Source organism: Eschscholzia californica, unplaced genomic scaffold (genome assembly GCF_041429995.1).
Source record: "Eschscholzia californica isolate CP2 unplaced genomic scaffold, dmEscCali1.0.p SCAF_1, whole genome shotgun sequence".
In the NCBI taxonomy this organism is placed as follows: Eukaryota; Viridiplantae; Streptophyta; class Magnoliopsida; order Ranunculales; family Papaveraceae; genus Eschscholzia; species Eschscholzia californica.
Window position 1 is genome coordinate 65343245 of NW_028238198.1, and position 24535 is coordinate 65367779.

General features: G+C 41.4%; 2 long non-coding RNA genes across 2 annotated transcripts; both read left to right on the forward strand.

The window, feature by feature from the left end:
• The first annotated feature begins 7818 nt into the window (after nt 1-7818).
• On the forward strand, nt 7819-9053 carry LOC147568316 (uncharacterized). The gene is made up of 2 exons (XR_015231020.1): nt 7819-7961; nt 8271-9053. It is a non-coding gene; the product is annotated as an uncharacterized LOC147568316 (long non-coding RNA).
• An 8711-nt stretch (nt 9054-17764) lies between these two features.
• On the forward strand, nt 17765-19692 carry LOC147568317 (uncharacterized). Its single transcript, XR_015238188.1, has 2 exons — nt 17765-19082; nt 19293-19692. It is a non-coding gene; the product is annotated as an uncharacterized LOC147568317 (long non-coding RNA).
• The last annotated feature ends 4843 nt before the right edge of the window (nt 19693-24535 follow it).

The following is a 24535-nucleotide window of genomic DNA, read 5'->3' on the forward strand; positions in this document are numbered from 1 at the left end:
GTATTTCTTGGTTATGAGCCAGGGTAAAAGTTTATCGGTTGTGCTATCCGTATGGGAAATCAAAGAAGTTTCTTACCAGTAGAGAGTTACTTTTGATGAGTTAGTCATGGTAACTCAAAAGGTAACGCATGTAGATGCTCGAGAGGGTGTTGGTAAACAGGTGGAGCAATAAAGTCATGCAGAGCAGTTGAAGTTTGAGAAAGACACCCCAGAAGAGGTTCGACCTCAGGTAGATGAGCAAGCTGAGGTAGATGAACCAGAGCTGGTTCATTATAGTGTTGTGAGGAAAAGGGGAAGGAGAGACATTCGGGCACCGGAAAGGTATGGAATGGAAGATATGGTTCCATTTGCACTTAGTGTGGGAGAAAGCATTTATGGAGTTGAACCATGCACCTATGAAGAAGCTATGAGGAGTGACGAATCGAAGCAATGGTCCTTTTTCATGAATGAAGAGATTGAGTCTCTTCGTAAGAACCGGACCAGGGAATTAGCCGAGCAGCCTAAGGGTCAGAAGATTGTTGGTTGCAAATGGGTTTTCAAGATGCACGACACAAAGCATGGTTAGTAGCTAAAGGGTTTACACAGCGAGAAGAGATAGATTTCAATGAGGTATTTTCTCCTGTGGTTAAACATAGCTCTATTAGCATATTACTTGTTATGGTTGTTTTGTATGATATGGAATTGAAGCAGCTTGATGCTAAGACTGTTTTCTTACATGGAGAGCTGGAGGAACAAATCTATATGCGCTAGCCATAGGGGTTTGAGATTCTCGGGAAAGAAGACCAGTTATGTTTGCTGACGAAGTCCTTGAATGGATTAAAACAGTCTCCTAGGCAGTGGTATAAGCGTTTTGATACGTTTGTGGTTATAAGCGGCTACGACAGAAGCAGGTATGATAGTTGCGTGTACCATAGAAAACTATCAGATGGTTCTTATGTATATCTACTCCTATATGTGGATGACATGTTGATAGCTTGCAAAGATATGTCGAAAATCCACATGTTAAAAGATCAGTTAAAGGGTGAGTTTGAGATGAAAGACTTGGGTGCCTTAAGGAAGATATTGGGTATGGAGATACGGAGAGACAGATCTGCTAGGAAATTGTTCTTGTCTTATAAAATGTACGTCGAGAAGGTGTTGGAACGTTTTGGTATGACAGAGGCAAAACCTGTCAGAACTTCATTGGCAGCACACTTTAAGCTTTCAGGAGAACTGTCACCGACAACTGATGAAGAGACTGAGTACATGTCTCGGGTGCCTTATGCAAATGCAGTAGGTAGCATAGCATTATATATGCTATGGTGTGCACAAGGCCTGATATTTGACATGTTGTTAGTGTAGTAAGCAGATACATGGGCAAACCTGGCAGAGGTCATTGACAGGCTGTAAAATAGATATTGCGGTATCTGGGAGGAACTTCGGATGTTGGTCTGGTTTACAACAGAAGGGCTGACACTTTTGGTTCGGTAGTTGGATTTGTAGATTCAGATTTTTCGGGGGATCTTGATAGGAAGAGGTCACTGACGGGCGAAACGTTCACACTCTGCGGGAGTGCCATCAGTTGGAGAGCAGTGCTGCAGTCGGTAGCAGCTCTGTCTACAATGGAGGCTGAGTACATTGCAGCAACAGAGGCGGTGAAGAAGTCTACTGCGACAACCAGAGTGCGATTCATTTGACAAAAATCAAATGTATCACGAGAGAACTAAACACACTGACGTCAGGTATCACTTTATCAATGACGTGATTGAATAAGGGAAGATCACGATTAAGAAGGTTTCTACGACAGATAATCCAACGGATATGCTGACCAAGGCAGTTACAACTTTTAAGTTTAAGCATTACTTAGACTTGATTGGGATTTCCAGATGTTATCCCAAGCAGGGCTGGAGCGACGACGGCACAGAGGCGCTCAGCTATGATGGTGGCAGATTTAAGTCAAGAGGAGCGTATTCAAGTCAAGGTGGAGAATTGTTGAAATGTCTTAAATATGAGTTAATATCGAACCCGGTTTACGACCCGCCAACCCGCTTAAAAGGCAATGGTATGCGAAGCAGTGCTCCAGGGCAGAGCTGGACTCTGAGACAGAGCTTGAATGAGGAAGCTAGGCTTATGTCGGTGATTAGTGTTATCCATGTATAATGTCGGTCTTCGAGAGAGTCGGTGAGGCGGTGGGATTAGGGTTTAGTGGCTATATAACTAAATCCTAAGGAGATATCCGTAGCACAATCTCATGAAATCTCTTGTGTAACTTGTTTGCTTATCATAGTGTAAATCATCGCGCCGTTGTCGCAGTGGAGTAGGTCTCACCAACCGAACCACGTAAATCTCTGCGTTCTGTTGTTGATTGTTCTTTATTTCGTATTGCTTCTATTTGATTAGTCGTTATTGGTCACATTAACCCTGATTGACATAACAAACTAGTATCAGAGCTAAGGTTTTGATGTGTCTGTGATGGCGAAATACGAGATAGAGAAGTTCGATGGAAGTAACGATTTTAATCTATAGAAGATTAAGATGCGAGTAGTATTAGTTCAACAGGGTTTGCTGAAAACGTTGAATGGGAAGGATGCACTCGCTGAATCACTTTCAGAAGCAGAGAAGGAAGATCTTATGGAGAGAGCTCATGGTCAGATTCTACTCTGTTTGAGCGATGAGGTCTTGCGGAAAGTAGCGACGGAAACTACAGCCAATGGGTTATGGAGTAAGCTGGAGGCAAGGTATATGACGAAATCTCTAACTAATCGTTTGTACCTAAAGAAGAAATTATTTAGTTTACAGATGTTAGAAGGAGAATCGATGAAAGACCATAAGGATGAACTCAAGCGAGTATTCTTAAATTTGGCAATTATAGATGTCAAATTCGAAGATAAAGATAAGGCAGTATAAACTAAAACCCTAAGGAGATATCAGTAGCATAATCTCGCGAAATCTCTTGTGTAACTTGTTTGCTTATCATAGTGGAACTCATCGTGACGTCGTCGTCGTGGAGTAGGTCTCACCAATTGAACCACGTAAATCTCTGTGTTCTGTTCTTGATTGTTCTTTATTTCCTATTGCTTTTCTTGGATTGCTTGTATTCGGTCATATTAACCCCAATATGCATAACATCGTCTATAGTACGAGGCCCTTGCTTCAATTGTTGTAATTTTTGATACATTAACTTGGTGTAGTTATGTGGAAGAAAAATTGCGCGCATATATTTCTTCATCTTCAACCACGAAGTTACAGTGAGGGTCAAAATCGCGGGTCAAGAAATCAAGTGGACCGGGTCGTTCATCGAAAATCATACCTTGACCTGTTAATATTTTTGCGGGCACCGACAACGTCTTTGGGCTCAACCTGTTGATGTGATGTGAAAACATCACATTTAGGTCACTTAACTTAGATGAATTAGTCCATTTTATGTTTCAATTCTAATAAGATATGTTTATATTCATGACAAGATACCATAAAAGAACTATGCAAGGAAATGAGCTAAGGAGACCCTAGAAGAGTTAAGAGAACTTAAAAGAATCTAAGAAGAGGTCCTTAAAATCTAGGAGCAAAAGGACCAAGTAAGGAGATAAAGACTCACCAAGGGTATTATGGGCATTTGCACCTAAGAGGGTCAAAATATAGTTTGAGAAAGTCTATGAAGTCTTGGGAACATGATTAACACTTTGGTGAAGACTAGAGATGAAAAACTTAAGAAATGAGCAAGTTAGGAGACAAGGGCAAAATTATCATTTGCACCCTTTGGTCAAGTTAGAGAGCCCATTATTCAAGTTAGAATTAAATGGAGTCATTGAATAAGTCAAAATAACTTGAAGAAGTCAAGCTAGAGAAAGGAGTAGCTATAACTACTAAAGAAGGGCAAAGTGGTCTTTTGGGTAGGAAATAGAAATTAATGCCCTAACTTGGTCTCTACACTTCATCTTATTCCTTATGTGCTGTATTTTAGAGAGAGAAAATGAATGGAGGCTAGGGTTTTGAGTTTCATGAGGATCAAGAGAGAGAAACTTAGATCTAGAGAGAAATAGCAAAGAAAACACCAAAAAGGGAGCAAAAGGGGCACTTGGACAACAATTATAGCACCGGGGCAGCAGCTACAATGGCTGACCAGCAGCTACAATGGCCGACCAGCAGCTTCATTGGGCAACCAACAGCTTGCTAAGGCATGGGACAACACCTAAAATGGCCGGAGAGCAACCCTTTTGATTCCTTTGCTTGGTTTGCTTAAAATTTTCACTCCATTTGTTCTCCAACGGTTTTTCTTACTCATTTTCCTCTTGTTCTTGTTTGGGGTGATTTAATTGATTATCTAGCTTAGTCTTGTTTGATTTTAGGGTTGCTAGCTACTTGTATGTGATGAACTCTAGAGAGAAATTAATTTATATGAGGGATTCATGTTATTAAACTTAAATTTGAGTGATTCCTTTTATATTTGATTGAATTTGTTTATTAATCTTTCTAGAGTTTGATTGCTACTTGTTCTTGCTTAATAAACCTAGGTAGAGAGAAATTAGAAATAGAGATAGTGTAATTACTTGTCTCACGATGTCTACACCATTGATTACACTCTCATTTGGGGTTGAATGCAATAATCTCTCTATGTGTAGCTAAGCCTCTTGTTGAGGATTATGATGAAATTTTGATATGCTTATGTATGTGGTTTTATTGGTTAGATGAGTATGTTTGATGTCTCTCTCACGAGGTTAATCGTTTAAGCTTGTTTCATGTCTTATGTCACGCATATGTCATAGTTACTTTTTAATCGATCTTTCCGATTTTAGACTCGATGTTAATGGAATATGATGACCCTTTGACTAGTTATGATCATTAGGTATATCTAGCACTTAGAGCATCTAATTTAAGTCGAGATGACTCAAACTCAATAATTGACCCAATCAAAAATTTACATAGGTATATCTCGATGGATTCCCGAATCCTTGACCTCTCTCATATGTGGAATAAGACCCTAGCCTCCCAATAAGCTTTAGTTAATAGTTTAAGTTTAGTTATTTCCCTTTTGTTTAATTTCGATTCATGCCTAACTATCAAAAACCCCATTTATCTTTGTTCTTTCTATTTTTGTCTAAGTTAGCTAGTAACACTAACCCGTGAACGAGACCCTCCGATACACAAGTTACCTTCCTATCCTTGGATCGACCCCGGCTTTGCCGGGTTACTACTTGATACCTTCGCTTGGGTGTGCAACCTTTCTGGTGCATCACTTGTGACAAGAGAAAAAAACACACGTGACAGTAAGATCCCTGGGACACCGGGATGGCTCCAACCTAAGGGGGCTCTGACGGTCAAGTTAGTAAACTTGCAAATATTGAATACAAATAATAAACCAGAGTTTGAGCTATCGAGTTGAATTTTTATCTGAGCAAGATGATCGATAGGAGAGAAGGTGATACAACCGGGTGTTTGCTTGCCTAATTCTCTGGTTATCGAGTGAGATAAAGTGCTTGCACCCTTTGGTCGGTAGGAGTGACAGAAGGCAATCGTCCTCCTTGATAAAGTAGTTGGCAGGAAAGAGAAAGATCGGTCCATCCTCCTTGACCAGGTGGTCACTTAGAGAGAGAAAGATCAATTGTGTTCCTTGATCAGATGGTCGTCTTCCTTGATCAGGTGATCATCTGGAGAGAGAGAGAAAGAGCAGCGCCTTCCTTGATCAGGTGATCTTCTCGAGAGAGAAAAATCAGTCGCCTTCCTTTATCTGGTGGTCGTCTGGAGAGAGAAATATCAGTCGCCTTCCTTTATCGGGTGATTGCCTGGAGAGAGAAAGATCAGTCACCTTCTTTTATCGGGTGATCTTCTGGAGAGAGAAAGACCAGTTGCTTTCCTTTATCAGGTGGTCGTGTGGAGAAAGATAGTAGAAGTCACCAGTTGCTTGCTAGTAGTTTAGATGATCGATGTGAGAGAAAGTATTTGGTTGATTGCGGGAGAGTTGGATGTCAGGTGTTGTTATCCGTAATTGGATGCCTCAGTCGATAGTTGGAGACATCCTTATATAGTGCTTCGTGGTCCACTGTCTCCTTTGGGAAACTGTCACTTGGTGGTGAGTTGTTGTCTTGATTGCGGTAACGCATGAAGTTATCACCACGAATGCGGATATCGTAACTCACATCCAATGAATATGTTGATGATATCATTGGCCAACAATTATCTTGAATAAAAGTAACACCTCAACAGGCATATAGGACGAAGGTCCGCTTAGGAAATAACTACCAACCTTTTTGTGCAGGGTTGTCTTCTTTATCGAGGGTTGACTTTTTTGTTTAATGCGCGAGCTCCCATTGGTGCTTGAAAATTTATGATGCATAAAAAGTTTATCCATTGACTGACGACTGAAAAGTCAAGATCAAACCTGAAATCTCTTGGAACGACTAGGCTTAAGGCAGCAGGACAGCTAAACACCTGACGGACCACCATACGTTCCCCTAACTGGGAGGTTGGCCGAAAGAAATCAGCTCTGCACTGAACGCCCTTGGCATGGATAGATCAGCCCTGGGATCTCAAAAGGAATAAGAGGGGTCTCTACAGGTTCAGCCCATATCTTACGCCCAGAACTGGGGAGATATCAGCGTTGCGCGACCTAACGGCTTAATCCCGGACTTTCTAGAAAGATCTCAGTCGGCCTCACATCTTGAAGTGTTTAAGCCCGATTGGACTCCACGTATCTATAAGAGGAAACTTCTCCTTTAAAGTCTATCACTCCGGCAAGATATATACAAAGTATCCTTAAACTTAGGAACTTTCACTTATCAAAGATCCGGGATAGACTCGAAGAGAAACCCTAGATACGCAAAAGAGGTAACTTCCCTTACGGTTTGATGGCCACCGCCTTGCCACCGACACTAATCACAGTCGGTCTAACTTCGCCTATAAAAGGCCCCCCACTTCGTCCTTCACAGGACACGATCTATTGACTCCAGAAAGATCGCCCCATACTCAGAGTTCTCATAACTTTCCCCCCAAAAGGATCGATCAATTGCATTCTTTTACTGCAAAGAGCACCCTGACTGTCTTGAGCGTCAGAGCGGTTTTCGAACCCTTTGCAGATTTCCCGCCTCGGGAACAGACGAACAGGAACAAGGAACAAAGGAGCAAGGAGTCGGAGCAAGGAGTGTGGAGTAGAGCAGAGCAGAGAAGCAGAGCAGAGAAGTAGAGTGATGAGACATGAAAATGTCTCATTTGAATCTCTTAACTCAGGTTAGTTAGTCCAGTTCGAGCGGTTACTCTGATGATTTGTTTGATTTTCTTTCTCAGGTCTCATTTACGGAATTCGATGCGAAAACATTGTGATAAACACATACTTGAGGGGCATTTTTGGTCATTTTAATGACAAGGGTATTCTGGTCAATATTAGTGCTCATGCGAAAGTAGAGTCCAATACGAATCTATCGGCGAAAGCGGAAGTGAAATCGGAGTCCGGATGAAGAAAGTAGAGCAAGGCAAAGTTTGAGGGAAATCATTTGACCAAATGTCAACATGAGCGGTCAGTGACACGTGGCGCAGATCAGGAACATTAGTACGAGACTTTGGTACAATGATTGTCACGAGAGGGATACTATCAGGATCAAATCTGGGCTCGCAACAAATATCACGTTCTGAGGATCTAGTAGGTTGGTCGCAGCTTACTACAATAAAATCGCGCACATCTGGCGGACAGAGAGAGGGAAAGCTGAGATCGACGGTCAATCCCTTTGTCTCGGTAATCCGCATTGCACCATAGCCGTATCTCTAGTTGGATACCTCCAACAGCTAGCAACTCACGTCCATATCTTTAAGAAATCATCTTTATTACCATTTCTTCTCTTTGACTCTTTTGAAAACGTTGGGGGGAAGATAACAGAAATAGAAGGATAATGAGGATTTTATTCTAGAGATAGAGATGGAGATATATGTAGATTTATCTCCATTACTATATTCAGAAAGAAGGAAAGAAGAGAGAGAGAGAGAGAGGGCGTGAGGTAGAGAGAGAGAGAAAGTATTTTTCTTTCTTTGATGGAAAGAGATCACAGAGAAATTAGGAAGAGCTTGGAATGATTTCCATTACTATATTGAAATAGATATGAGAGAGATTTGATTCTCTTTACAAAACAAACGATATCTCTCGGTTGGGTTTGAAGGGATTTGATTCGGGTATTGATAAGATTATTAAGAGAGAGAATCAGAAAGATGATTGGTGATTGTTTTTAGATGGAAAGAGAAGATTCGATTGAGCCAGACATGGAAGAAATATTCTAGAGAGAGGAAGAAGGTGGCCTGCATATATTCAGATAGAGAGAGAGAGAGGGAGATTAAAGAAGATTTTGATGAGATTGATAAACAGTGAGAGGAGGAGATATTGTTTTTTTTCTTCTCTTCTATAAGAAAAGACAGAGAGCAACAGAGAAGGGGATCATCTCATCTCGGCTGGGGGCAAAACGAGGAACTCTAATCTTTGTTCATTCTCCTCTTCTCAAGAACTTCAACAAATATTTTACAGAGAGAGAGAGAGAGAGAGGAGAATAACAGAGTCAATAGTTTATAGGAATATAAAGATTAGAGAGAAATTGTAAGAGTGAGAGAGAGATTTGTTTTCATTGTTCTTCATCTAATACAATCTTCTTCTTCTTCAATTCATTATTATTTTGATCTTCTTGATTGAAATAAAGAGAGAAAAGAAAGAGTGAGAAGAGAAAGAGAAAACAGTAGAGAGAGAAAGAAATCGGTTGAGGAAGACGAGAAAACTGGTTGGAAAATAATTTTCTCACAGGGAAATCGTTTCCGAGAAGATGAGAAAATCGATTTCCCTAAGGGTCTGTAAAACAGTAAAAACAGAAGGAAAACTGCTCCTTAGGGTGCGTTTGGCTGCAACAGAGAAAATCAGCAAGAAAAGTTAAATCTTTTTCCATTTTCTCTCTTATTCTTCATATTAATTTTAATCTCATTGTTTCATGGATAACTAATCTTTTATCTAGGGTTGATGATGAAACCGTATTGATCTTTTAGAAACATATTCTTGTATGACTAAATCTCTTGATCGTGTTTAACAATTTAAGTTGTTTTAGTTAGCTAAACTTATTTTCTTTTCATTATCTATATTTTTAGTTTGATACACCATACTTAGATTAAGTTCTTTGATGGTGTATGCTTATCGATTAATAGCCAATAGTTTAGAGATTTGTTTTTAAATGAGACAATTACAATTTCATGAGTTAAAAACCGATTTTATCGAAAACATCTCCCGGAATTAGGATAGTTCATTATCCGAAATTCTGAGTTATAAAACGAGAGAGTTAGTCAGTTGATTTCATGTGTTTAAAAGTGAGTTATTCGGTGGATTCCAAAAACCCTAGATCATCTCCCCCATTTGAGTTTCTTGTATCATTATTTGTTTTATTATTTTGTTCTTTATTATTTTATCACCAAAACCACAAAACAAACTTTCAAAAACAAAAACCGTCTTACTTCCAAGTCTTAGAATAAGTTTCAATTAGTCTCTGAGGAACGAACCGGTCTTAACGGAACTATTACTTGACGCCCGTATACTTGCGGGTGGTGACCTTTTATGGAAAGATCGCCCCATACTCAGAGTTCTCATAACTTTCCCCCCAAAAGGATCGATCAATTGCATTCTTTTACTGCAAAGAGCACCCTGACTGTCTTGAGCGTCGGATCGGTTTTCGAACCCTTTGGAGATTTCCCGCCTCGGGAACAGACGAACAGGAACAAGGAACAAATGAGCAAGGAGTCGGAGCAAGGAGCAAGGAGTGTGGAGTAGAGCAGAGCAGGGAAGCAGAGCAGAGAAGCAGAGCTGAACAGAGGAATCTCTCCTCTCCAAACAGAATATACCATCATAACGGAGGCTGTCATGCATCAACTCCCTTTTTCATGCTGATTTAACCGGGAGCCAATTTTTGACATCAGCATTTCGCGCTAGAAGGATGGGCATCTCTCCAGCAAATCATCAGATTCGGTAACCCGAACCTCACTCAATACTTTTCCAGAACTAACTACTTTTCCTAAAGATCTTCAGGCAAGCATGTGCTCGGCGCCGACTACAACCGGAGAGACGAGGAGGTAAAAAGATTGGAGGAAAGCCTTCGCAAAGCCGAAACAGCCAGGAAGGCTGCCGCACCAAAGGAAAGAAAGGAAGTACTCAGGACGTTCGCGAGAAGGCTCTTCTCGCCCGGCGACACCTACGCTCCTGAGACCCTATTTTTGCAACCAGACGACCAGATGCGCCTGGAGAGCATCTTGAATGAACAAGGCGTGCTGAATCCGGACCAACCTTACGTCCCCAAGAAAGCTGGAATAGGTGAGTGGTGCGTGGACGACCCTACCATTTGTGATATACTCATACATCAAGTAGCGGAACTGACAAGAGAAAAAGAAAAGGATAAACTTTGGGGAAGGACGGTAATTCGACAGCCACCCCTCTGTCGGGAGATACTGGAATTCGAAAAACCGGCAAACTTCAAGTGCCCCACGCTGGAGCATTATCACGGTGTGGAAGACCCGGGAGTGTTCATCAACAACTATGTTGCGAGAATGAACCTGTGCACGACTAACCGGAACATATGGTGTGTAGTCTTCGCCACCATCCTAAAAGGACCAACTCAGGCATGGTACCAAGCGCTGGCTCCAGGGCCAATCAAGTCCTTTTATCAGCTCGCCTAAGTCTTCTGCGAAGCTTTCCGAGGAAGCACTAGCATCAAAAGAGGAACCGACGAGCTGTTCAGTGTGGTACAAGGAAAGAGCGAGACTTTAGTAAGCTACTGGCAGAGATTTCGCAATCTCATGGTACAGGTCCCCGACCTAGAATCAAACGTCGCCTTTGTCGCATTACAGAGAGGCCTCAGGCAGGACGACATAATCAGAGATATCTCAGAAAGAAAGCCAGGCACCCTAGCAGAACTGATAGAAAGATTGCAACAGTTTATCAGGATCGAGGAAAAATATCTTCGGATGAAGGACGTGGCCAACATCCCATACGAAAGCGAACGTCCCCGAAAGAAGGAACGGGACGAAGTCAGGCCACCCAGGGACCGAGACCGAGGCAGGAGACCCAGGGCTGACTTCGCAACCTATACCCCACTGATGAAAGGGAGGGAGGAAATCTTACAAGTATTGATGGCAAAAGGCAAGGCCAAACTACCTAAACCCAATGACGACCGAGAAGAGTTCGGGTCTAGGGACATGACTGCGTGGTGTGCCTTCCACAGAGGCTACGGCCACAAGACCGACGACTGTCGCCACCTTAAGAATCTTATTGAAGAGATGGTAAGGAAGGGAGAACTGGATAAATACATCCAGAAAGAGCAGCGACCCTACGAATACCGGAACAAAAGGCCGGTAAACAGGGTAGGAATTGGATCAGAAGCCAACGGGCAGGGCCTGACTTTCAAAAAAGCAAACAAATGTTTGGAGGAACCAACCGGAGTAATGGGAAACATCAACACCATAGCAGGAGGACCAACCCTCGGCGGAGCAACTAAAAGGGAGCAGCGAAGATACGCCAACAAGGCAAAAAACCCGCCAGTCTTACTAATCAAACAAGTTCTGGAAACTCCTCCCATCGTCTTCACTGACGACGATTTGGTTGGAGTAATAACTCCACACGCAGATCCATTGGTAATAACGGCTGTAGTGGCCAATTGGAGGGTAAGACGCATCCTGGTCGATATAGGAAGCTCGACAGAAGTCATGAGTCGGACGTGCTTCCAGAAACTCTGGGTAAGCCAGCACCACCTCAAATCTTATAAATCTTGCTTGACAGGGTTCGGCGACAACCAGGTCGAAACAGATGGAATAGCAACCCTGCCGGTACTGATCGGTGAAGGAGAATCAGCGAAAGCGATAATGCTAAACTTCGCCATTGTCGATAAGATGTACGCCTACAACATCATATTGGGCAGGAACTTTCTAAGGGAGTCAGGAGCAATAGTTTCTATGAACCACCTCATGATGAAATTCCCAGTTCCGGGAACGAATCTCATAGAGACGTTCAGAGGAGACCAGAAGGTAGCCCGGGAATGTTACCTCATCTCCGCCCAGGGCTGCGAGGAAGAAGTGATCAATCCGATCACCGTTGGGGGAGACAAAGTGTCCTACGGAGATCCCACAGCAGACATGCAGAGCTGAGAAAATCAGGTCATCTCTACCCCTAGTCTATTGCCTGTTTGAATACAACCATTAGGCAAAAGAAGTTGCATTACTAGCTACATATTTTATCTAACAAAATAAAATATTTTTAAACGAAAAAAAGCTATAAAAAGAGGAGTCCTGGTTAAACTCATCTCGTTCTGAATCAAGCAGGTAGCCCTGACAGCGAAAGCCACAACCAGGGGACCTAAAGGCAGCCTTCGTAGCGAAAGCAATGACCAAGGGTCGTAATTGGAAAACAGCCCTGCTAGCGGAAGCCACGATAAGGGACAGAACAACCTCTGTAGCTACGGCAACGACCGAGGGCCCTAAGGAGCAGTCCTAGTTAAACTAAACTTTGCTCGAGTAAAACCGACCCTTCACCAAGGTCCTAAGGAGAAGTCCTAGTCACACTGATCGGCTCAAGCCGGCAAATGAGATAGCTCCGGTAGCTACGGCTGCAACCCGAGGCCTCACAAGAAGAAGTCCTAGTTAAACCAAGACTCTTTACTCGAGTAAAACGTGGTCCCTGAGGATCCCCAAGGAGAAGTCCTAGTTAAACTACAGCCCTGGTGAAGGTGACCGGGGGTATAAGGAGAAGTCCTTGCGAAACTATTCATGCTTAAAATGAGGAAGACAGCCCTGGTAGCTAAGGCAACGACCAGGGGCACGGGAGGAGTCCCGGCGAAAGTCCCGGCGAAAACTAGTTGTGCTCAAGCCAACGAAACCAGCTCTGGTAGCGAAAGCCATGACCAGAGGTCTAAGGAGAAGTCCAAGTGAAACTAGTCGAGCTCAAGCCGACGCAACCAGCTTTGGTAGGGAAAGCCACGACCAGAGGTCTAAGGAGAAGTCCTAGTGAAACTAGTCGAGCTCAAGCCGAAGCAACCAGCTCTGGTAACGAAAGCCACGACCAGAGGTCTAAGGAGAAGTCCTAGTGAAACTAGTCGAGCTCAAGCCGACGCAACCAGCTCTGGTAGCGAAAGCCGCGACCAGAGGTCTAAGGAGAAGTCCTAGTGAAACTAGTCGAACTCAAGCCGACGCATCCAACTCTGGTAGCGAAAGCCACGACCAGAGGTCTAAGGAGAAGTCCTAGTGAAACTAGTCGAGCTCAAGCCGACGCGACCAGCTCTGGTAGCGAGAGCCACGACCGGATGACCAAGGAGAAGTCCTAGCTAAACTAACCATGCTCGAGTCAACACGACCAGCGCTGGTAGTTCAAGCTACAATTAGAGGTAAAAGGAAAAATGTTAAGACCAAGCTAGTAAACAGTCCTGTGAGCAATAGCCATGATCAGGGTCATAAGTTAGGCTTGAAAATCACTATGATTTACAGAGCCACGCTAACTCAGGTTCTATTTTGCAGCAGGAAATAGTAAGCTTAGGGCATACTAGATTAGGTCTGAAATTATACTCTTGCAGGTGCGATCATTTGGAGCATGCGTAGTAAGATTAGGAAATTGCATTAGTAAGTATAGGATTAATTACACTAACTATTTGTGTTGATTACATACATATATAAAAGAAAACAGGAAAACACAGCTCGGCGGCAAGCCGTTAGTCGTCGGAAGAAGGAGGAGAAGAAGGATCGCCAATGTCCACCGAAACCCTTATAATCACAGCCAAAAGACGGCCACCCCCACGACGACGAACCAAGAACCCTGCGGCGGAAAAGAGAGCCGGTTCAGAGATACTTGTGGTACCTGTCAAGGAGTAGACGAAAGGATAAAGAGGTCTGGATGTGCTTAAGGTAGAAAGGTGATCATTGTTCAACAGATCATGTGGACGGAGAACATCGATGAAACCTTTGCCAGCCACCTCCATGCAAAAGTGTTCAATAGAAGAATCTTCGTTGTTTAGAACCATGTAGAAAGCAACCCTATCATCGCAGCCAGGGAGAGTTTCGCTAACCATTAAAAGAGCCATGGTGAGATACGGAGGAGTCAGTCGTACCTCCGCGCTTACTTATAGGCCAGAGGAGTCGAGATAATGGGGCGTGATCAACGAAGAGTTGTGACGAACAATCGCGGTCAAAAAATAAAACAGGCTTGAACGTGGGAAATAATTCGCAGCACAAGAGCATAAAGGAAAAAAGGTAACTCTTTATTAATTCATAAGAAGGATCCATTACAGAAGAAATTACAAGAAAGGACACCAAAACCACCACTGGCACTTGGGTCTATTAAAGAAGAAATTACAAAAAGCCCCAATTGTTGAGGGAAAGGAAAAACCAAGAAACGTGAGCCAAAAGGGCAGTCACATGTCTCGGCTAGAGAAGGGATGAAAGGCTACCAGGTACTCCTTTCCAGAGGCGCAGTCAAGGCCAGAAGACAACCAAGGACGAAGAAGTCCTTTGGACATCATCACCTTGTCCTGAGCACCTAAGCTGGAGAAAGTACTGGTGATCCTTACCCTCCTTCGGGCTCAAACAAAACGACGAGGGAGGATAAATTCGAACAAAGGCGTCATCTCGAAATCCTTGATGAAAGCAGGAAGAAGGAGATCAGAAGACAACGTCAGAAGAAGGACCCTCCCTCCCCCAAAATCATCTTTCAAACTTTTAGTGATGAAGAGTAGAAAAGGCCAGAGCGGGCTATTTATAGCAGGAAAGGATAACCAAGGGACCTCTCGAGAAACAGATAAAGAACATTAAAGGAGAAGACCAGACGTGCCTTGGAAACATTCAGCAGAATAATGACTAAGAAAAGTAACCGGCTCAAGAGCAGCGATTACCAATGAAATTTCAGCGGGTCTCGAGGAGACGTGTTTCATCCGCCAGTCACGACGCTCCACGCGTCTGTGCATGATGGAACAAGTAGTCGTGCGTAGTAACCTAAAAGATCAGCGCCGGAAACACGCGATCATAGAATCAAGTCAATGACGTCACCAAATCACGCATGGAAAAGACTAATTACTTGCGCAGAAGTGGAAACGCGTCTCGAGAAAAGGAACCACGCGTCCAACAGTCTAAGGCAGGCAAAACTCAAGGCAGCTCTGGCAAAAACAACACTTAGTCGAAAAAATACCTCCACTTAGCAGATACCAATCAGCTCTGGAGAACCAGCACAATATTAAGTTCCACTTGACAACCCAGGTCCAAGTAAGACCCGAAGAGTTTTTCGATACAACTCTGGGACAAGTAATACTCTCGACTTCAGGCCTTCAAATAAAGTAAAAAACACACGAGTTACTTCTATTCCTTAGTCTCTTTACTTTCAAGTAAGGAGTGGCGGGACTCATGATCAGACCTTAAGTCTCTTGGAACGACTCGGCTTAAGGCAGCAGGAAAGCGAAACACCTGACGGTCCACCATACGTTCCCCTAACTGGGAGGTCGGCCGAAAGAAATCAGCTCTGCACTGAACGCCCTTGGCATGGATAGATCAGCCCTGGGATCTCAAAAGGAATAAGGGGGGTCTCTAAAGGTTTGGCCCATATCTTACGCCCAGAACTGGGGAGATATCAGCGATGCGCGACCTAACAACTTAATCCCGGACTTTCTAGAAAGATCTCAGTCGGCCTCACATCTTGAAGTGTTTAAGCCCGATTGGACTCCACGTATCTATAAGAGGAAACTTCTCCTTTAAAGTCTATCACTCTGGCAAGATATATACAAAGTATCCTTGAACTTAGGAACTTTTACTTATGAAAGATCCGGGATAGACTCGAAAAGAAACCCTAGATACCGAAAAGAGGTAACTTCCCTTACGGTTTGACGGCCACCGCCTTGTCACCGCCACTAATCACAGTCGGTCTAACTTCGCCTATAAAAGGCCCCCCACTTCGTCCTTCACAGGACACGATCTCTTAACTCAAGAAAGATCGCCCCATACTCAGAGTTCTCATAACTCGCTCCCCCAAAAGGATCGATCAGTATTCATTCTTTTACTGCAAAGAGCACCCTGACTGTCTTGAGCGTCGAAGCGGTTTCGAACCCTTTGCAGGCTTTCCCCCCTCGGGAACAGACGAACAGGAACAAGGAACAAAGGAGCAAGGAGCCGGAGCAAGAAGCCGGAGCAAGAAGCCGGAGCAAGGAGCAAGGAGCGTGGAGCAGAGCAGAGCAGGGAAGCAGAGCAGAGAAGCAAAGCTGAACAGAGGAATCTCTCCTCTCCAAACAGAATATACCATCATAACAGAGGTTGTCATGCATCAACTCCCTTTTTCATGTTGATTTAACCGGGAGCCAATTTTCGACATCAGCAAAAATGAATGAGGCAGGCTCATTTGTCATTTTGTTCATGGGCTTGGCCCTCATGTGGGCCCATTAATCGTGGATTTTTCAGAGCGCTCCTGATGACGTGTTTTGGCTCATACAGTTACCTTTGATTTCCATGTTCTGGACCGCTCCTACTTGTGTTGTTGCCGCTATGCAATAGCCACAAGATCAAACCTGACTATCATGAGGTACATCCTTAAACTCTAGAATATCTTCAACCGCGATTAGCCAGTCGAGGAATACCACGCCCTCCAAATTCCAGGATATCAATCCTACTTCCCATCTTCGAGAATCGTGATTGATTTGGTTCCTTCTTCCCCTAACGTTCCTAGCAAAAGGGTTGTCAGAATCATCTTCAGTAGATCCATTATCCTTTTTTTAGTGACGATATTGTGAACTTGATTCCCTTTGATAAACAACCAATGCGTATAATCGAGCGTTAATCCTTCCATCATTCGAGTCGTTTGTTGCTACCATTCGTCAACACCGTCTAATCGCTGACTCATAACTTGAATTTTCCCTCTTTCATTGACAAAATCCATGGGATTCTCCCTACTTGCAGCAGGTTGTCTTCTCGGTGGCATTGTTGAAGACTGACACAAGCTCTAATACCAACTGATGCAGCACGTAGTAGACAAAAGATTAAAAGTATAGAGATCGCTCCTCTACGATTGATTAATCAACCGCAATTTTATTCAATAATCCAAGCTCCCCTGACAATGAACATAAAAGGCCTATTTATAGGCTTGACTCCCTAAAATAATAGAGGTCTAAAATATTAAAACTCTAAAATGGTTAGAATCTAGAAACTGCTGAAAAAAAAGGAAACGAAAAACTTGAAAAAATAGAAAATCGCCCTGGCAGATCTTCTTATCTTAAGGCAGAGATGTTGATGTGGCGTAAAAGTTTCACATTTAGATCACTTGATTTCGATGAGTTAGCTCATTTCAAGTTTTGTATTTTTAGACTTAAATTTTTGTTGACATTTGTATTTTTTTTTTGTTGCATACTTCTGATTGCTCTCACTATGTTTTATTTGTTGTGTATGAATATTAAAATGTCGACGACATAATGTAATGCTTTCGTACACTCCGTATATATGTTTGTTTATATCTCATGTTGATTCCCACATAGTTCTAAATGTCTGATGCAAGTATATATCTGTTGTGAGCACGGGTCAAGGAACAAAATTGATAACATTGTGTGATGTAATTTATTTAAGGGAAAATGGTTATTTAGGTTCAAAATAGTATCATAATAACTAAAAACACCTAGATATTTTCCTATTAAGTAGAAGTTATCAAAATATTATGGGTAATAATAAGTCAGGCTCAAAATAATTTTGATATTTACTATTCAGGCTATTTTCTAATTATTTGGTTCTCAATATACCCCTGCCCATTAGAAATCACTTTTTCTCCCAAAAAACCTATTTTAGGGTTTTTCTTCTTTATTCTTTTTCCCTTCTTCGAATCCTTTTCTTCTTCTTCTTCGAATCTTCTTCAAAAATCGAGTATGGGTATTTAAAATTCTTCAAATTAAGAAATGGAAATCACTACCACTACCAGTAGCATGATCAATAGTAAATGGGTAGTTACTATTTCAAGTATATGGATTCAATCTAGTAGTGGTTCATCTTATATTTTTGGTATTTACTCCCATGTTCAATCAATCTCCCCTTTGGTACAGGTGTCAATTAGGGCTTCCATCTGTCCTCTATTTTAATGTATCATCTAGTTTCGAACTGATTACGTTTATAAAGGCATGAAATTAACTTTTGATCGGACTTTGTTACTTGATTTTTTAAATGATTATGTGTTCATTCGAGTTGTTAGGTCAAGTGATTAGGTACTTTTTTAGCTTGATTTCTATTTAAGTGGTTAATTTGCGTCTGTGAAGTTATTTGAGATTGAGCTGAGAGTAGTAGTTAAGTTTTTTTTATATTAAATCTAGTTCAATTCATCAATTGTGATGTATTCTTTCAATAACCATGTGTTTATGATTAGGTTTGTAGTCAAGTTCTTATGTTCTTGTTTAATTTCAGATCTTGATGTGTCTTCATGGAGAGTTTGTGTATGTGATTTAGCTGAAAGTTGTGAATGAATTCTGTTTTTTTTCACTCACTCTTCTTTTACTTAATTAGGGCTCAACTTATCATGCTGATGGAATTTGTGAAATTTCTTCCTTGTTGAATTGTTTTTCTGAAACCCCAATAATATGTAATACTGTTTTAACTATATTGGATTTAGAAGAATAATTAGATTCATAAGAATTTCAATTCACTTTCTTTGGATTAATACAGACCTTATTAGCTTTCGCATCATTGAGGAAGAACTATGGGGCCATAGCTTACTTGGTAAAATGTTTGTTTCGATTGTTTCTTCGTTACAGTGGCTGACATCTCGGGCTTATAAAGGGTGCCCATGAAAATCGTGGACTTAGGCATGCTTTTCTACGTCACATAGAATGAACAATAGTTATCGCTTATGTGTTAGATTCAGTTGCAGCATTAGATGGTAAAAAGGGTATTCCTCCATAGGAACAGTTAAAAGATTTGGTTTTAGAGTTTTAGTACCATCAACCGGGTTTATCAGATCAACCATTCTTAGTAGTAGTGAATAAAATCGACGAAGATGGTGCAGAAAATGTTTATGAAGAACTAAAGAGAAGAGTTCAAGGTGTACCCATTTTCCCTGTTTGTGCAGTTCTTGAAGGTGTCACAGAGTTGAAAACTGGTCTCAGTTCTTGAAGGTACCACAAAAGTTGGAGTTAGACGGGATGACACTGAACTAGGCTATTGTTATTAGTAGTAACTACTAGTAAACGTGATAAAAAACAAGCAAAGTTTTGATGCCTGCAACTATTTTAACTAACAACTGCCTTCAAACTTCTGTATGTACGAGCTGCTATTTACTAGGAAAATGTCTTCTTGTTGTGGATGAAACTGTGGTTATGGTGCAGACTGCAAAAGCGACAATCGGTGTGGAGGATGCAAGAAGTATTCAGGCCTGAGCTACATTGAAAAGACCACCAACACAGTTGTTGGGGTTGATGTTCGGAAGACATATATTCAGGGTCTAGAGATGATTGCAGAAGTAGATGAGAGAGTCTACTGCGAGTGAGAATACAACTGCACCTGCAAATGGTGGATTATAGGAACAATTACATTTAGGAAGAAGAAGTGGGTGTTCTTTCTCATTATATCTAGTATTTTGTGAACTAGTATGTCAAAAATAACTTCCGTCTGGGCCTTATACTACCATTACTACTACTTTTAGTGTACTTTAAAGAAGATTTCCCTTGATTTATATATTACCCTTATTAGATCCGATCATCTATGATTCATTGATCAAGTTTCTCTCCCTCTCTCTACATTATTTCATCTTGAAGTATTGAAGGTTTGATCTTAACGTAGAAAACAATAAAATTTTGAAGATTTGATCTTAAAGTTGACCACCCAATCTCTTCATGAGTTTTATATGATGAATGATGAAATCAATTCTAAACTCAAAATTTCGTAGATACATACTCTTAGTTTACATTTTCGATTTGCAAATTCAATTTGCAAGATATGCAACCCAAGATTATGTTCTGCAAAGCTTGCAATCTATATTTTGCAAACACAGTTTGCAGTTTACATTATGCAAACACATGTTTGCAGAACAGATCGTTGCAATTGCAAACACGTGTTTGCAGAACAGATTGTTGCAAACACATGTTTGCAAAAAAAAAACGTAAGGGAAAAACGTCATTTTTTCTAGGGATTTAAAAAAAAAAGTATTGAAAGTGGATCTCGTTAGAAAGTTAATGAAAAATCATTACTAAATATATAATTTTTATAAAAGTCCAACATCCCAAACAAAAGTTATATCAATTTGAAATTAAAAAAGAATAATAAAAGAATTTAGTTACACAAAAGGGTATTTTACTATTTATATACTTTTTGACCTAAATAATAATTTTCAAATGTTTTATGTTTTTTTTACTTATTTTCTATATTATTTTGACCTATATAGAAATTACCCCTTTATTTAAATTCTTTGTAATTCGTGATTGTAGACTTTTTATTATTCTTCATATCGAATAAATGATGGTCAATTTTAACAAAAAAAAATAAATGATGGTCAAGACAAGTTCCCCCAACAATAAATTTATTATTCTTCATATCGAATAAATGATGGTCTATTTTGAAGGATAGATTTATTGTTTTTCAGCGGGGGAATTGTTTTCGGAAAGTTTTTAATCATGGTTATGATAGTAGTAATAGAGTTGATTTCATGTTGAAAGCAGTGGTCACATCTGGTTTTCCATATTATCCATAAGATGGTAGCATAGTGAATGTTACTTTCCGTTTTACCTTTGTTCGAAGCATTCTCCCAAGAGAAGATCCAGTCTGTCACTGAAGTAATATTGATGGAGATGATATTGAAGTAGAACCACACGTTTCTAGCTAAAGGGCAATGTAAAAGAGCATGTTCTATAGATTCAATTTCGTTGCAGTTGGGGCAATTCAGATTATTGTCAATATATTGACCTATTCTCGCTCTCACCGGAAGAGCTTTGGAGCAAATTTTCCAGATGAAAATTTGTATTCTAGGCACAGTAGGGATAGACCAAATAAACTTCCAGTTGGGCGACAGGGGCATAGGGGAATTCATGCTGGTACAAAGATGATTATACATAGATTTAACCGTGAACTTACCTGAATCTGTAAGGATCCATTTCTTCTGATCTTCACCATCTTCATTAATAGGGATAGCTTTGATAAGGTTCTTGGTAGCATCGTCAAAGTTGTTATTCAGCATGTCCTCATTCCAGTCATTATTCGAGATCAGTTGAGAGACCTTTGTAAGATTAGATTGATAATTATTGCTCGGAGGGTTGCTGAGAGAGGGGATCCACTTGTCTTCCCATATATTAATCTTATCTCCATTGTGAACTTCCCATGTGGTTAACTCTTCAATATTATTTAGGTGTTTTCTGATGGTTTTCCATTGCCAAGAGTGATGAGATTTAGCAGGGCCAGGGTTCTCCGTGTGCGGGAAATATTTAGCTTTTAAGAATTGGACCCACATGCCTTGAGGTTCAGCTTTGATTCTCCAGGCTAACTTACTTAACATAGATATGTTATCGAGTTCGGGGCGATGAATACCAAGACCACCCATGTGCTTAGGGAGACAAATAGCAGACCAAGATTTGGTGCATATGCATCTAGACTTACCCCACCAGAACGACTTTTGGACAGTCGAAATGCATTTGCTTGTGCCATTGGGAATTGCAAAGCATTGCATTTGGTATCGGGGTACGGCCGCAGCTATTGTCGAAATGACAACAGTGCGCCCAGCTTGGGAAAGGAACGAGTGGTTCCATTTCTATAGTTTGTTCTTGATTTGATGGATGATGTCATTGAAAACCTTCTTCTTCTGAGCTCCAATGAAAAGTTGCGCTCCCAGGTATTTCTCAGAGGTGGAGGCATATTTAACTTTGAGAGAGCGCATGATGATCCGCTTGAATTTAGGGTGCGAGTTCTTGGAGTAAAAAATATTGGATTTGTTATAGTTGATCATTTGACCGGAGGAGTCACAAAAGGTTTTAAGGGTGGCTTTGAGGGTGTGAATGTTGTCGAGCGAATTCCTGCCAAAGATGATGCAATCATCCGCAAAGAGGAGATGAAAGATGACTAGGTTAGGGTTGTTGGTGGGGAAACCTTTGAACTTGCCTGTATCATGGTCAGCTGCAATAAGACGACTGAGACCTTCCATGGCTAAAGTGAAAAGAAACGGGGATAGCGGGTCGCCCTGTCTAATACCTCTGGAAGGGTAAAACGTGTCTCCCGGGCGACCATTGACAAGGACAACCATGGAGGAGGTGGAGATGCAGGTGTTAATCATCTTGATCCAGTGATCAGAGTAGCCTAGCTTCGCCATAATATCAGTCAGAAAATTCCATTCAATCCTATCAAATGCTTTGGACATGTCTAGCTTAAGTCCAAAATACCCTGTAGCACCTTTCATTTTCTTAAGGGAATGAATAATCTCTTGGCCAATGATAATGTTATCCGAAATTTGTCTCCCAGGAATGTAAGCAGCTTGAAAAGGGGTAATAATAGGAGATAGAGTGTATTTAAATCTATCAGCCAGGATCTTAGTAATGATCTTATAAATGGTATTAAGGAGGCTAATAGGTCTATAGTCAGCCGGGGACTGCGGGGTAGCTGTTTTCGGGATAAGATAGATGTGAGTATGATTGGCTTCAGGGGGTAAATCTGCTGAGATAAAGAAGTTATGGATTAAGTTGTGAATGTCCGGGCTCACCGTGTCCCAATTAGACTGGAAAAAGAAAGGGGGATAACCATCGGGCCCAGGAGCCGCTTCTTTTTTAAGACCCTTAATAGCTCTGTCAATCTCTTCGTGATCGGGGACAGCAGTGAGCATATGGTTCTGATCAGGGGAGATGGAGTTATGAAAGAGGTTGAGGATGTTGGGGTTTGGTCTGGTGTTGGAAGTGGTATTGATGTGAAGTAGGTGGGAGGTGAAGACGGATTGAATGTTGTTGATCCCTTCTTGCCAGTCGCCTTTATTATCCTTAATGGCCATAATTTTGTTGGTGCGATTACGTTGGATGGCCTGCGAGTGGAAATATTTTGTGTTCTTGTCTCCTAATGTTTTAGTTTTTTTCGTTGCAACCAGTTTGGGGCATATTTATTGGTGCATATATTTATTGGTGCATGAACTTTCCAATTACAACCGGTTTTGGGGCATATTCCACGCCTCAGACAGAAAAAAGAACTTTGAGACACAATTGATATGTTTCAAAAGAGCCAACCCAATTATGAATTGACAAATACAAGAAAAAGGGTATAGTTTTCCGAATGTGTCGACAAAGATTAGTGAGCCCATTGGGCGAGTTTGGTGTTTTTTGAGATTAGTGAGCCCATTGGGCGAGTTTGGTGTTTTTGTGTACTTAGCTAGTTAGTTAGAACATAAGAGTCAGAGAAGGACGTCGGTGACGATGCCTTTTTGTTCAATTCTAAACTTGGTGCGAAAATGAAAGCACCAGAGTGTTTGTTTAGTACAAGATATGGACGTGAGTGGGAAATAGGAGCTTTGAAACTAGGGGTGGGAAAAAGATCGACCGCTATCCGACCCGCTTGACCTAGATAAAAAGTGTCCATGAACACCCGATGGTCATAGCGGTCAGTGTCCGACCAGCCCGAAAGAATTGGCGGACGGTCACGGTCAAAATTCTATGTCGAAGGACCGACCGCTAACCGACCGACCAATATAGTCCGTCTAAATAACCGACCGGTACGAATGACCGAATAAATTGACCGACTAAACTGTCCTCATTTTGACCGTTGAAATTTTATAGACATATGAATATATGATGGTCGTTGGCTATAGTCATATAGTCTTCCGGAAGACCAAACCTTAGTACATGGCTTAATTATATCTTGTCAAATGATGAACAACTGTGTTTTTTTCTTTTTTATATTTACTTTTGATTTCTTGGTTAAACATCTTCATTTGTAAGTAATTTTGTTTGTGGTAATAAAAATAAAGTTCTGAATTTAAGTAAAATTTATTGGAAAGTCCGGACCGAGACCGTCCGGTGTCCGACTGGCCCGGTAAAATAAACGGTCTTGGACGGTCAATGGACAAAGAATTCTTGAGAGTGACCGTCCGAGTCCGCCCGAGTAAATAGGTGGTCACCAATAATTTATGTCCGAGTCGACCGGTTCGATGAAGTTATAGTCCGGTACCGACCGGTCCGGTTCCCACCCCTATCTGAAACCCAAAGGAGATGCTAAAGTGAGATGCACGTTATATTAGAGAGGGCCTAGGAGCTAGAATTTGAGTGTCTTTCAACAAAAAAAAGAAACTACAACTTGAATGGCCTCATTTCAACAAAAAAAAAAAAAAACTTGAATGGGCTGCTGTACAAAAATTGGAGTCCTTGGTATTGATCACAATTCCCAAGATCCATCATTTATAATAGGTGAGGCATAACACGTACTTTTGGCATGCAAAGCTTATCTAAGAAGCATACACCTCAAAAACCAGCCCTCATCATACCATTACCACTTGAGTTACTCCCATCTCTAGTCTCTGGTATGCACTAACTAATACGCATTAGACTTGGTTAATATCATCCCAGATGCTACACAATAGGAAAAGAAAAAAACAACCCTACAAGTTCACCAA